The 14,568-nt window shown below is 54.4% G+C and overlaps 1 long non-coding RNA gene across 1 annotated transcript; it reads left to right on the top strand.

The window, feature by feature from the left end:
* The first annotated feature begins 7,216 nt into the window (after positions 1–7,216).
* LOC145516506 (uncharacterized) lies at positions 7,217–8,712 on the top strand. The gene is made up of 2 exons (XR_014061433.1): positions 7,217–7,939; positions 8,300–8,712. It is a non-coding gene; the product is annotated as an uncharacterized LOC145516506 (long non-coding RNA).
* Positions 8,713–14,568: the final 5,856 nt, after the last annotated feature.

Raw genomic sequence — 14,568 nt, 5'->3', positions numbered from 1 at the left:
TTCACGGCAGTACTCCTTGTACTTCTACAATTAACCTTTAGTCATGCCGCTTTCTTACAGAAGGATCACTTAGATGGAATATAAAACTCATGTGTGGAGGCTCAGCCTTTGATCTGGCTGGTGCGCTGTCCACACAGGGCTGACGAGGTACCGTTGTGAAATTCTGAGAGAGCTGAAATTCTCTGTGATGTTGGAGACAGAAAAATCATTAAGTTTTGCTGTCTGAGCTGTAGTGCCTTCAGTTTAATTGTTGGTGGTAAATAAATCCCTTAGCTGAGGGATTCCTTTAAGGACGACTGTTATATCAGGACAAATGGAGGTATTCCGAGGCCTGGTGCATGTGGTACAGGGTGTAAAAGGCCTGACCATTTGATCAAATCGTAGGCTTAATCCCCTAATTGCCCACTGAGAAACGGCTTCGGGAATAATTACAGAACCTAGTCCTATTCACTGGCACGGCTAATCCTTTCTAAAATCTCACGGAGCTCTTTGGCTCAACAATGTCCTGAGGCTGAGGTTGCCACAGGATTGATAGACACTTGCTTTAAAATACAGCCCTGGACAAACACACACACACACAACAAACATATTAGCTTTCAAAGCGCTCATTGCGTTTGAAGTAAGCATTGACTCGGGAATTTTTGCCTGACTCCTCGGGTGTGTAACTGAGCCTTTTCTTCTCGGGGGTGAGGGGAGAACTCTTGTGAAGGTCAGACAGACTGATGTACCATAGACATCAGACCCTCTGAGAAGTCATTGCTAAAGACCGAACTGAGGTCAGCCAGCCTCACTGCCGCGCCCCGTGGGTCCTGGGCCTCCTTCCTCCAGGCAGGTGCTGGACGCTGTTGTTTTAGAGCAGAGAACAAGGCTCCAGCAGGGAAATCCCTGGAAAACAGTGAGGTCTTTGCTGACCTTGACACAGGGGTGGCCAGAGAAATCTGGGTGGGCTTCATGGAAATGGTGAGCTAGAGCAGGAATGTCTTAGGCCACTTTCCAAAGTCTCCACGGACTGCCTGCTGGACCAGGCAAACCTGGAGCCACGCACAGTGGGGACAGTGCTAAGTCGGCGGATGGAGCCCTAGAATGAGCAAGCCCAGAGGGAAGATTACACGACTGCATCTTTAACACAAGGATGGCAGACAGGTCAGCTCTGGTAAGACTCGCAGGAGAGAGAATGGAACGGGGCTACAGGCAGGGCTGCCCGCGGTCTGCACCATTACTTGGTTTAGGGATGTTGTGCCGGTCACGATGGGCGCGAGGCTGACGCTAGGGGAAGCCGACCCTCGCCTCCCGGGCTCCCTTCAACTGGCGCAGGTCGGGGACAGAGGCCCAGGAGGCAGGTGTGCCGAGCACAGGGTGGCAGGAGCTGCCCCTGGTCTGCAGCGGTGGCCACTAGTGTCCCCTGGAAGGGTGGCCTCGGTCATGTCGTGACCTTGCTCGCAGTCCGTGATGTCACTATAGGAATTGCCTGGCTCTGCAAGATGGGAAGACAGACTGTTCAGGCTGCCTGGAAGGTCAGCACATTTTAATACTTTCTTTTTCTTCCAAAATTGGCCGGAGTCAGTTTCTGCTTCAGCTGAGAACATCGCCTGGAGCGGGGAGTGGCCCGAGAATGGCTCCCCCCAGGTGATCTCAGTGGTGGGACCCCAGGAAGTGTCTGTGACGGAGGCTAATGCAGTGAGGGTCACCACCTCCCACCTCCCAGCTCAAACTTCGGTTTGACTGTCATGTATCCCTTCAGTTCAGGGTGTGGGGGGCGGGGGGGGAGGGTGAGTGGGGAAGGCGGGGTACGGTCTTCTGGGCGCATAGGGCACCTCCAGTCTCCAGCTCTCAGCTCACATGCACTCCATACCCTGTACAACCCCAAGGTCCTATGTCCAAGTGCCAGCCCAGGGCAGGAGCCCCAAAGGGCGGGAGTGTCCGGGGTGACAAAGATCCTGGTTGTCCTGAGACGTGGGTCGAACACGCACCAATCCATCCTGCACACACGTGACCTCGTCACGTCATGGAGACCTGACACCCACCCCAGATGCCCCCCAGAGGACTGCAGTGAGGACCTGACACCCACCCCAGACGCCCCCCCCAGAGGACTGCAGTGAGGACCTGACACCCACCCCAGACGCCCCCCCCAGGGGACTGCAGTGAGGACCTGACACCCACCCCAGACGCCCCCCCCAGAGGACTGCAGTGAGGACCTGACACCCACCCTAGATGCCCCCCCACCCAGAGGACTGCAGTGAGGACAGGGTCCTGAGCTCTGTGGGGACAGCAATGGGGTGGAAGGCGAAGGCTCAAGCCTGAGGTCCTGCACTGAATCTCAGCCCCGCATGTGACCTCCCACACTGTGACCTCCAAGGCCACACCCTGGGCACCTTACTCAGCCTCCTCTGCTCACTGCAGAGTGGGCGGCATCTCGGCGTCCCTCCTGAGGTGGCCCCTGTGAGGGATCCCATCTCAGGGCCGTGGGGTGTGGCCGCTGCCTCCCTGCCCCGGACACAGATATGACATCCAGGCCAGTCATTCGAGCTACAGCAGCTTCTCTTGTTTTTAAACGAGAGTCAGTAACAGCTGCCGTGTTCTGCTCAGTGCTTTGAAGACCCACAGGACGGTCATTTCTCTGATCTATAAATGTTCATCTTCTCAGAGTGAGGAGTTATATAGAAAAGGAGATTTTTTTTCCAAAAATCAGTAAGGCCTTATTATTCTACCTATAATGATTCAGTTTCAATGACGTGGCATTATGGATGTCCTGCTGGATAGAAAATTGATATTGAAAGCGAATGAAGTAGAGAAACATCTGTGTATCAGGTACAGTCAGCAACGTGCCCAGTTCTGCAGGAGGGACTCCCCTCAGGTACCACCCCCCAGGCTGCACCAGGGAGTCTGTGTTGCCGTCGAACACAGTGGCAGTGATGGGGGAGCTCTGGGTCTTCATCCTGAGTCACCAGCTCCGGGGACGCCGCGGCCATCCTGGGGATGCCAGGGAACCTCGAGACGAAGCACTGAGATTCCAGCCAACAGGTACCAAGGACACAGGTCCACTCACGACCACGTGAGGCAGACACACCCTCCGCTGATGGAGGTCATCTCTGGATGACCACAGCGCTGGCGATGGCAGGGCCTGAGCTGGAACTGAGTGCTCCCAGGAGCAGCCCACAGAAACTGTGATACAATAACTGCTTGTTGTCTTAGGGTGCTATGTTTGGAGTGACTTGTTATTCAGCAGCTGGTGGCTAATACATTACCTAATTGATCCAGACAATCACACACACATGTGCACACACACATTCATGACAAGTCCTTGGGCCACGATTTCAAACTGATAATTCTACTGCATCCGAGAGTCCTGCCCTTAAGTTGTTCACACAAAGGGCCCGTCCCACCCCGATGTCCTTTAGTTCTTCCATGAAGACACTCTAGTCCCCGCTGCCCAAGATGCACTCACCTCACGTCAAATTTCATTATACACAAAAGGGCGGATTCTTGGTTGAAGGAAAGAGACCCTGGTGGTCTCCATGTCTCTACCAAGGAAAGACAAATAAAAACAGAAGTACCTTTCCTACTAACAAGAAAAGCCCTCCCTAGGATCTCCTAAGAGAATGAAAGGAGATTCCAAATTTTCTGATCTGTGGGCAGCCTGCTGGGCCGGGTAAGGGTAATGGACGTGTGGTGCTTTGTCTGTCGGTTAAAGAGATTCTTCTGAAGAATTTATGGTGTGGGCTATTATCAAAAACAAATCAAAGAACCGAAATGAGTGAACAATAATGCATATTATGAATTCTTACTCTTTGAAATATATGGGAGATTTTATAAGAGTCCAAAGATACTGACTATTTAGTATTTAAGTAAAACACAGTATGTAAACATATTCATAAAGATTTAAATGATTATGCCTTGGTCTGTCATGACCTATTAAATTCTACATCCATCATTTAGTTAATCCCCAAATTCTTTGCCATCATCATGAGATGAAACACCCTTGCTCAACAAAATGATTTGCTTACTTACATAAAATGAGTCATGAAATAAAACTTTATTTCTGGTTTAGACTATAAAATCCAAAAGCTGAGTAATGCTGTCATGAAACAAAGTGCTCTACATAATAATAGTAATGAGACTAGCTAAAAATATTGAAGATGACTTAAGAAAAATCAGCAGGCAGAAACTAGACTATGTAGGTGTGCCATAACATTTAATTCGGGGTGGTGGTCTGTGATTCGAGTTACTGCAATGGTTTTCAACCAAGATTGGCAAGCTGCATTCTGGACCTCAATCTATTACATAACGAAAATCTTCATCATAATACCATTCAGAAACTAGAAGGGTGGCCTGTGGGGCTTTGAGGAGGACAAGTGGACATGGAAAATGTGGCCTTCTTTTCAGACTCTGTAGAAAAACATATCAAACAAACGGTACATCGGTGCAGGAAAAATACACCCTGATCTTTATTTTACACCACCCACCAGAATTAATTTGAGGTGAGTCATAAACTAAAATCTAAAACCTAATACCATGAAGCTTTTAAAGGAGAGCATAGGAATATCTTTGTGACTTCAGGTAAGCAAGGGTTTTTCAGACAAGATATGGAAAATAATAATCATAAAATAAAAATGACTAGTCTTTATCAAAATTTTAAACTGGTGGTCATTAAAAAATACCATTAAGATAATGATTAGGCAAGAAACAGACTGGAAGAAATTATTCGCAAAACAAATATTCACATTCTATAAAGAGCTCCTAAAACTCAATGAAAATAAAAGCAAGTGAGAGATTTCAACACTTTACAAAAGAAGGGAAACGTGAGAAATGTTCAGCATCACCACCGATGAGGGAACTGTGAGTGAAAACCACCATGAGGAGCCGCTGCGCACCGAGTAGAAGCTCTAAACCCAACATTCCCTTTTTGGCCGGGCTGTGCGGCTTGCGGGGCCTTACTTCCCTAACCGGGGATCGAACCTGGACCCTCAGCAATGAGAGCGCAGAGTCCTAACTGCTGGACCACTAGGTCAGGGAATCCCCTAAGACAAAGAAAGTTTGACAAGACTTAATATTGGTGAGGATGTAAAGGAATCAGATGGAGGTATAAAATGGCACAATTACTTTGGGAAAACATCTCGCAGTTTGTTAAAGACCAAACATACAGCAACATATGACCCAGCCACCAGGTATTTGCCCAAGAGAAATGAAAATGCATTTCTACAAAGATCTCCATAAGAACGTCTGTAATGGCTTTACTTACAGTAGCCAAAAGGTGAAAACCTCCCAGGTCCATCCATTGGAGAACGTGTAAGTTACCTGCAGTGGACTCCTCCAACGGACTGCAGTTTAGAGATAGCAAGCAGTGAACTGCTGACGTGTTCAACGACACACATGAATCCTAAGAGGAACTTGCTAGAAAAAGAAGGCTTTGCACAAAGAGTGCGCGCTGTGTGAGTTGGTCTGTCTCAAGTTCTGTAGGACAAGTTCATCTGAGGATGGGGGGTGGGGCTTGATAGGCATCATAGAGCTTTAGGGGTCAGGGGTCATGTTTGACATCTTGATAAGTGTTCGGGTCATACTAACTCCTTGATCAAAGCCCAGAGGATGCAATCCTTGAGGTTAGCATTTCACTTTGAGTAACTCAGATGGTAAAGAACCCGCTTGCAATACGGGAGACCTGGTTTCAATCCCTGGGTTGGGGAGGTCCCCTGGAGGAGGGCATGGAATACCCACTGCAGTCTTCTTGCCTGGAGAATCCCATGGACAGAGGAGCCTAGTGGGCTACAGTCCACAGGGTCACAAAGAGTCAGACATGACTGAGCGACTAAGCATGCAAAGTTTACCTCAAAAGAGAAAAACTGTGAACGAATATTGAACTCCCTCAAGACTAAGTGTTTACAGAGAAGAGGACATTCTTGCAATTAAAAATAAGAAGCACTGATAGCCAGCTGGAGGAACGGGCAGAGGGCAGGCAGGCTGCACAGCAGGTGTGGCGAGTTCGCCTGGCTGGAGAGGCAACTCTGGTGCACACACCAGGCTTCACTGTGAAACGTGTTGGGACAGAATTTCTCCAAGGCCATGTGTTCGAAAAACTACACTTTTTAGCATTAAATTCTCATACAGAGTTGGTTTCTTCTTTCTTCTGCCTGCAGTGGTCTAGACGGGACGACAGCCAGAACGCCTGACCCTGTGTGTCCGGCCAGCCAGCAAACCCACACAGCCCGCAGGCTCAGGCCTCATGAAACACCTAGACACCTCTCTCGCACTCTGCTCACCAAGCTACCTGCAGTTTATGGGTGGGGGACACAGGACAGCCCATGCAATTTATAGCTTAAAGTTCAAACATAATTAGAAAACAGTGGAGATAAAACTGTGAATATTTGTGGCAACCAACAAAACCTTGTTATCACAAATATGAGTAAGTTAACAAATACATTTACGAGACTTCGGCGTGTGCTAGTGAGGAAAGGAGACAGAGGCCAAGAGTCTGACCTGCTTTGCAAAGACTGTCTGATTTGATCAAAGAAATAGAGCAAAGGCACAGGAAGCAAGCGGGGGCCCCTGAAACGCTGGCCGTGAGACAGACTCAGCCTGTGAGACGGGAAACCTCGGTGTGGACCGGGGCTGAGGCCTGCAGGAAGGAGGCCCGATACGGTGACCGACGTCTACCGCACAGAGCCGCGGTTTTCTGGGCCCTCAGATAGTCCTCCTGACGGCACTGGGGCGGGATGAAGCGGGCTGACTCTGGTCTCGATTGTTGGGGATGCCTGAGACCATGGAGCTGGAAAGCGGTGGGACGAGGCTGCCGGCCCTGCAGCCCAGCTCCCAGGTGGGAGAGGAGCGTTGCCCAACCAGACTGTGGGGAGCAAGGATGGGCTGGCGGCTGCATAGGGTTCAGCCAGGAAGTCACGCCGGGTGAGTCAGGCAGAGCTGCTGGGAGCGAACCCTGGAGCGGCTCCGTGGGGAAGCACCCTTGCCTGGGCGCCGGGCTCGGGCTCGGGTCCGACCTCACCTCCGAAGCTGCCCTGTGACCTGGGGCAGCTGCAGTGCCTCATCCAAGGAATGAGTGCCGTTCAACAGCCTCACACCTTTTCATTCAAGAGGCACCCCGAGTTGTCTGATCCTCGAGCCCCCGGGGCTCAGAGTCCTCCTTTCCTCTCTGTGACGTTAGCTTCCCTTGTGATTTCACAGGACAGATCACGGGGTCTCATCACTCTGGGTGGGTCACCAGGGAGACAGGCTGGGCAGGCGGCTTCCTCCATGTAGGTGACAGGCAGTAGGGCTGGATTCAAGGCCGGAGCCCAGAGCCTCCCGGCATGCCGAAACACCCTGAAACAGCCCGAAACACCCTGAAACACCCTGCCCTGTGATGGCCCCACACCGAGGGCGTCAGCAGGTGCTGACAGCTGTGAGCAATCCCCATGGACGCCAGCAGACCCCACTAGGATTTCTCAGAACTCAGCCACGCAGCCCTCGGAGTCTCTTCAAGGGAGGAACGTTCTGAAGCCGTGGGTGTCAGGTTTCCCCCGAACTGAAACAAAAGTCGCCATGAGGCTCGGAGAGGTTGAGAACCTCGGACAGGTCACACCTGTCTGGGTGCCAGAGCCGGGATCTGAATGCCAGAGTCCAGCCTGTGGTCATCACCCGGAGTGCCACCTGCTCTGCCGTCTAGGCGGAATAGGTCTGCAGACCCAGACATGACAATGGACGCTCACCACACCCAGGCCCAGAGCCAGACTTCACGTAAAACGGCAGATGGTGGCAGAACCAGGGAGTCCCAGGAGATGGAAAGCCCCACTTCCAGCTCACAGCCACAAGGGGCCTGGAGATCAGCCCCTCTACCCTCCACCACTGGCCGGGAGAAGCCAGAGCCGGGCACCACAAGGTCACATCTCGGGGCAGGCCCATACCGTCCCCTGGCCCATGCTGACCGCAGATCTCCGGGCTTCTGAAGGCGAAGGTGAGCTGGGCTGCAGAGGGCTGTTTGTGGGATGTAGGTTTGGAACAACAGTCACTGTGGGTGAGGAAGCTCAGACCCGTACCAGACGCCCCGCGTCCGAGCCCCGGGCAGATGCCTAGGGACTCCGTGGGCTCCGGCCCCTGCGCCCTGGCACCTCCAGCTCCGGCTCTGAGCGGGGCCCAAGGACCGGCTGCCGGAGATGCTCTGTACACGGACGCCAGCCCCCAGCCTGGAGGATGGGCGATCTGGAGGCAGAGGCCCCAGAATGGGTGTGGGATTCACAGGGCCGTCGGCGTGGGGCGACGGCGCCTCGCTCTGTGCCCCTGAAACAACACTTTCTTTTATTTTCTTTCTAAACAGAAATGATTTCTTCTGTGTCACTTGGTCGCTCAACCAGGAAAGAGGAACTCTTTCTACTCTTTATCATCTGCTATTTACCCAGCGCAAGAGGCAGTGCCCAGCGCCTGGAAAGTCCCGCGAACAAACTGGAAATTCTGGCTCCTGGAGGAATCTGTTCACAGAATTTTATTTTCACTGGTTGTAGAGAATGGTTAAGATTGCCTAGTTTTGGGTTTCCATTTTTTGGGGTTTGGCACAGGTTTTTATGTTTAAAAGAACTGCAGTTTGTGTTAGGTCAGTAAGACTAAGACAATCTCTCCTTCTTTCTTGCTCCCTTTTCTCATTTTAAAAACAAAACACGCTGAGGGAAAGTGAATACAAGGATAAAATATCCATAAAACAAACACTTTTGTAAAATAAAAAATGTGTCAGTAGGGCCGAGTGTTTTGGCGCGAACTTGTCAGGTGTGTCAGTGAGAGAAAAATTAAGCAGAAAGAAACAGTCCTTCTAAATTGTACAGCCTGTCCTAGAATTGTTGATGTTCATTCTCTAGAATGCTCCCCACGTGCATGGGTGACCCTGGCAGTGGCCTTTGCAAGACAGCTGGTCGGGGCGAGCTTCCTGCCCCAAGCCCCTCCCCTGGGCTCCCAGCCTCCTGCCCACTGTGGTGCTGGTCCCTTCGTAGCGTGGGTGCTGGTCAGTCACTCACTCCCCCAGGACAGGCATTCTGTGAAGGCGGGACCCCTGGGCACCTGGGTCCAAGTCAAGCCAGAGGGCAGTGGCAGGATGGCAGGTGAGCCGAGAGTAGCTGGACGCAGGGCGGACGGGCTGAGAGCCTGAACCGTGCCCCCGCCAGAGCCTGCGACCCTGGCAGGTCCCTGGACGCCCTGCCTCCATTTTCTCTGTCAAACAGGAAGATAACAGCGCCTTGAATCACCTCCTGGCCCTGCTCAGTCTGAAATCCCCGACAGTGAGCTGCCCTGCTTGTAGAAGGAGCAGTAGAGAGAAGGAATAGTCCCCTCGGGAGCGGGAGTGGGGTGCTGTTCTCAGCTGTCCAGGACAAACTCTCAGGAAACAACCGCCCCGCTTCTCCGCACATTTCGTTTTGCACTTTTGGAAAATCCGCCCCTGGATACAAAGTGTCCCTCGAGCTGGCTGCGCCGCACTCGGCTCACCGGGGGTGAGGAGCCGGCCAGGCTCACAGGCGCAGGCCCTGGAACCCCCTGACTGTTCTCAGACGGGACTTGGAGCGTTCCAAGGCGTTTACAGGCATCGCTCCCCCCAGGAGCCTCGCACACCACACCCGCTTACGATGGAGAGTCGGACAGAGGGACGGGGCCAGAGCAGAGGTGCCCCACCTGCACCCCGTCAAACCTGCAAACTTCACGGGTCACTCCCAGCCGCCCCCAGTGTCCGGCAGACCCAGGCCTGGCCTCGGGAGCCCGGCCACCCCCCGCTCACCTTCCTGGATGCACCAGCCTCTGCCCCACCCTCTGCACAGCTCCTGCTCCTCACCCCTAACCGAGCCCTCCTGGCAGCCCCTGAGTAGCCTCCGTCCACTCCCGGGAACAGGGGTCACTGCAACGTGGGCCTGGAGGCAACATGGCCTCCCACGCCCTGGAGCCAGGCCCCGCACCTGTCTCACGTTAGACGAACTCCCCTGGCAGACACGGGTGCTCCTGCGCCTCCGCTCTGGCCCTGCCCTGGGACCCAGGTGTGCCCGGCGGAGTGGGGGGTGAGCACCTGGACCCCTGCATGGAGGCGCTGCTGTGGGCGCTGGGCTCTGAGTGGGCCTCAGGCCTCAGGCCTCGGGCAGGTCTGATAGGGGTGTGGACCCCCTGCAGGCTGTCCACTTACGGTTCTTTGGGCCGAAGCACCCACTACTGGCCTGGTTGTTCAGCCAACACAGACCTCCAGGCATGAAGCCCAGTCAGGCCACCCCCGACCCCCCTCCTCCATGTCCCCCTCTTCCTCACTCCCCTGGTCACTGCCATCTCAGCCTGCCTCCCGGGCACCACCCCCAGCTCCCTGCTCTTAATCCAAAGCCTCCGCTGGCTGCCCATTTTGTGCAAAACAAAGTCCAGGTCCCGGGCCTGGTGCTGAAAGACTCCACAAGCTGACTTTTGTCTGCATCTGTTTGGTCCCGGGGGTCCGGGCCAGACCCGTGGGCTGTCCAGATGCGTGTAGCAGGAACAGGAAATGAACATGGGGCCCGCACTCCCTGCCCAGAAGCCATCTGAGGCCTGCGGCTACTCACCGGGAAGTGCGGTCCCAGGACCTCCGCTGAGCCGGGCCTGGCGGGAGAGAACAGGGAGCCCCTCTGGGCGGCCCGCCACCAGCAAGGAGAAGCGGGCCTCAGCCCCCGCGGGTTCATGCATTCTTCAGAACAACAGTTCCCAAGCATCCCTCTTCTGGGGACAAAGCAGACCCTGCTTGAGAAACCCCGGGAGAAGCTCCGTCGTGCAGGGCACCCAGGAACCCTGGGGACCAGACCTGACCTGGGGTGGCATGGGGCGCCGGGGCCGGGGGAGCTCAGCCACGACCCTCAGCAGCGCCGGGGAAGGGAGGTGGTGACGCGGCGGTTTAACCTCGTGGTCCCCGAGCCCGGCGATGCGTGGAGATTTGGGTGGGGGCCAGGCCCTGGAGGTAGGTGGACCGCCCCATGTCGACAGCTGGTAGAGCCCCCCAAGGCTCCAAGGAGTGCCCGGGGCTGAGAACAAGACGCTCCCCTCCCTGGCGCGTTCCCCGAGGCTCAGCGTCGAGGCCGTGGGGGCAGAGCGTCGGATGCACTTCTCCTGGTGGGACTCCAGCTCAGCTGGGGACACTGATGCAAGCCTGGGGCTGGCGGTTACGATTAAACTGCTCTTGGAAACACCTTGTTGATGTTTCTGCAGCAACTTTCTCCTGAAAGTCCTGGTGTCCAGGGGAAGCCAGACTCGACCCCCTGCCCGTCTGACTGCCCTCTCCGGACACTTGTGTGGCTTGTCGTCCAGCTCGAGGGCGCGTGTGCCTGCGATGCGTGTTTGCACAGGTGACTGGTTCCATCACGGAAACTTACCTGCGAGAGTTTGTCAGTATTTACTCATGCCTGAAAAGCAGGTAGCAAGCCATTTACTTTCTCTCTGTTTATAGAAACTGTTTTAAAAATAACTGAATTGTGTCAGCATTAAAAAAAAAAGAAAGAAAGAAAACAGCCTAATGCAACAGCGCTGGACTGACTGGCCCTGAATGAGGAGTCAGAAGAGTTGGGGGCTTGAAGGGACCTTGAAAACCATGAGCCAACGGCTGCCTTCTTTCCAGGTGAGGCCAAGTACAGAGGGGCTCCTGTAGCAGGGAACGCGGGCAGGAGCCGAGACGAGTCAGGTGTCTGGGGGACAAGGCTGCGGAAGCTTCCAGAGGCTGAACGCCTTTCCCAAGGTCACACAGCAGCTCTGGCATTTGAGTCCAAGTTCAAAATCACTCCAGAGCCTTCGCTGATCTACTGAAGACAGCTCCCCAGATGCTGTCTGCCTGAAGTCCTGTCCCTCCCACCTTCCAGATTGATTCCAGTGCCCAGTGACCCAGCCCACCAGCCAGGCAGCTCGGTTTTCTGCTCCGCAAAGCTGAGTCTGAGTTACTAAAATCTACCACCAAGGGTTTCACGTAGGACCCTCCCAGCTCCCTCTGGCTAAGACATCGACTCCCTGTAGCCCCGTAGCAGGAGCTGATGCTGGCCCCTGCACAGATGCGCTGTTCCTCAATGCCCAACTGTCCTGAGTGAGGACTACACCTCCCATCTCCTGTATCCGGATATGGCCACGACCGTGCATTCTGGTCAAGGAGATTAAAGCAGAGTTTCACATGTACCTCTCAGGAAATGTTGCATACGGAGAAGAGAGGCCTCCTTCCTTGCCTCTTTCTCCTTCCTGCTGGCCAGAATGTGGTTATGATGGCAGGAGCACAAGCAACCACTGTGGATGATGCAGTCTAGGGAGCGGCAAAACAGACAGCAGGAAGGAGCCTGGGCCTCTGAGGACCCAGTGGAATAGCCATGCCAGCCCTGGACTGACCCCAGCCCATCTTCCAACTTTTCAGGGGCACTTCAAGCACTTTGTCTTTGAGTCACCATTAATTTTAATTTTCTATCACTGGAAACTCGTCTCATTCCTAATGGATACAGGCAACAATGGATATGAGAGTTGGACCATAAAGAAGGCTGAGCACTGAAGAATTGATGCTTTCAAGCTGTGGTGCTGGAGAAGACCCTTGAGAGTCCCTTGGACTGCAAGGAGATCAAACCAGTCAATCCTAAAGGAAATCAACCCTGACTATTCACTGGAAGGACTGATGCTGAAGTTTCAATACTTTAGCCACCTGATGGGAAGAATCGACTCACTGGAAAAGACCCTGATGCTGGGAAAGATTGAGGGCAGGAGGAGAAGAGGGCAACAGAGGATGAGATGGTTGGATGGTATCAACGACTCAATGGACATGAGTTTCAGCAAATTCTGGGAGACAGTGAAGGACAGGGAAGTCTGGTGTGCTGCAGTCCATGGGGTTGCAAAGAGTCAGACACGACTGGAGAGAATTAGCAAATCTGCATGCACAAAGAAGAGAAGAGGGCCGATTCTGTGAGGTCAGACACGGCAGACTCTGCGGTTCACCTGGTTGTCTACAAGAGTGGGCTGCCAGGAAGAACTTCCCCTGTGAATTCCCTCTCCCACACCATCTTCTTTGACTTTCAGCCTTTAGGATCCTCTGGGTCCACAGCCCTTTCCGGGCTTTGGATGGACACTGTTTTGTGAAATGTGAGGCAACAATCTCCCACCCACAAAGGTGAAAAACCCGGGTGCAGGCTGCCCCCCGAGGAGCCGTCGGGCCGCTGCGGGGGAGCAGCTCACTGGGACTCCAGTCCGAGGTCTGCTGAAAGCCCCCTGCGGCCCCAGGGAGCCCCTGCCCAGTCACCGGGGACCCTCAGCGGCTGGTGGCGTGGTCATGACGCCCTGACCAGGGGGGAAGGGGGAGAGCTGAGCGTCCTCCCCAAGAGGCCGCCTGACCTCAAAGGGGAAAGGAGACAGAACCTCAGGGCCACCAGGCAACTGGGCAAATCTCCCACCTGAGAAAGACAAGAGGCGGAGGGCGAAGCTGCCCTTGCGGCCCTTGAGCTGCTCGGTCCACACTGGCCCGTCTCCGTCTGCACCCACCCTGCCGGCCCCTCGCTCCATTCTGCAGAGACGGGCGCTCAGCCCCTCCCCTCTGGACCCCCGCCTGGGAGCCCGCCCTCCAGAGGGGCACACAGGAACCCCTGCCTGCCTTGCTGGGCAGCCGGAGGACCATCCCCGGGGTCATGAAGTCAAGTCACCACGTCAGGGGCAAACTTTCTCTTCCTTTTTCTTTTGGAGAAAGAATAGAATGGAATGAAAAGACTAGGAAACATCTGAGCCATCGAGCACATGGGGTAGAAAGGGTAAGTTTCACTTCTTAAAACTTTTGTTTCAGTCTGTGTGTGTGTGTGCGTGTGCGCGCACACACCCCTGTGCGCACCCGTGCAGGCCCACAGTTTAAACCAGTGAGTTGCAGTTGGAAAACAGAAGGTCAGCTCTCGGGTGGTCCAGAGGACAAAGGCAATGACTTTCTGCAGAGCTGGGAAGTCACAGGGCAGAAACAAAACCAGTGCAGACAGAGGACCCAGAGCCCGTGCCTGGCCGAGCTGTGGGTGCCCAGCCAAGCCTCAGAAGTCTTTGAGCTCCTTCCTCATTTTCAAAATGATGATGGTCATTCCCGCCCTGCCTGCTCCCCAGGATTCTGGGCAGCTCAGATGGAGCAACAGCTGCTACACACTGTACATGGCACAGAACAAGGCTGACTGGGGTGTTGTGAAAGTCTGTGAAAGTCCGGTTGACAGTGGGAAGCTCAAGCCAAGAGGGAAAGAGATGGGTACCAGGGTGGTTTGGGAGTCACTGGGGTGCATCCCCCCAGTTCCCTAGCAAACGGCTGGGTGACACAGTCTGGCAGACGCCTCAGGAACCCTTCGCTCCAGTGAGTCTCAGCCACACAAGCAGAGGAGGCCTGTGTTTCGCGGTGCTGCCCGAGGTCCCGGGCTGGAGAGGGATAGCGGCCAGGCGTCCGACGCTGACCGGCTGGCTCTGGCTTGCCCCACCCTGCGGGGCTGCGTCCTCCCTGGGCAGGCGGGCGGGCGACGACGTTCCGTGCCTGCCTAGCTCTGGCGCCAGGGCCGGGGTGCCCGCCACTGCACAGAGAGTCTTGCAAAACACTGGCTCTCATGTCTCGCTGCTGAGTCACAGACTAAA

Source organism: Giraffa tippelskirchi, chromosome 8 (assembly GCF_054371585.1).
Source record: "Giraffa tippelskirchi isolate mGirTip1 chromosome 8, T2T-mGirTip1v1.2.pri, whole genome shotgun sequence".
NCBI classification, from domain to species: domain Eukaryota; kingdom Metazoa; phylum Chordata; class Mammalia; order Artiodactyla; family Giraffidae; genus Giraffa; species Giraffa tippelskirchi.
The sequence above is the reverse complement of the archived record's forward strand: the minus strand, read 5'-3'. Positions and strand labels throughout refer to the sequence as shown.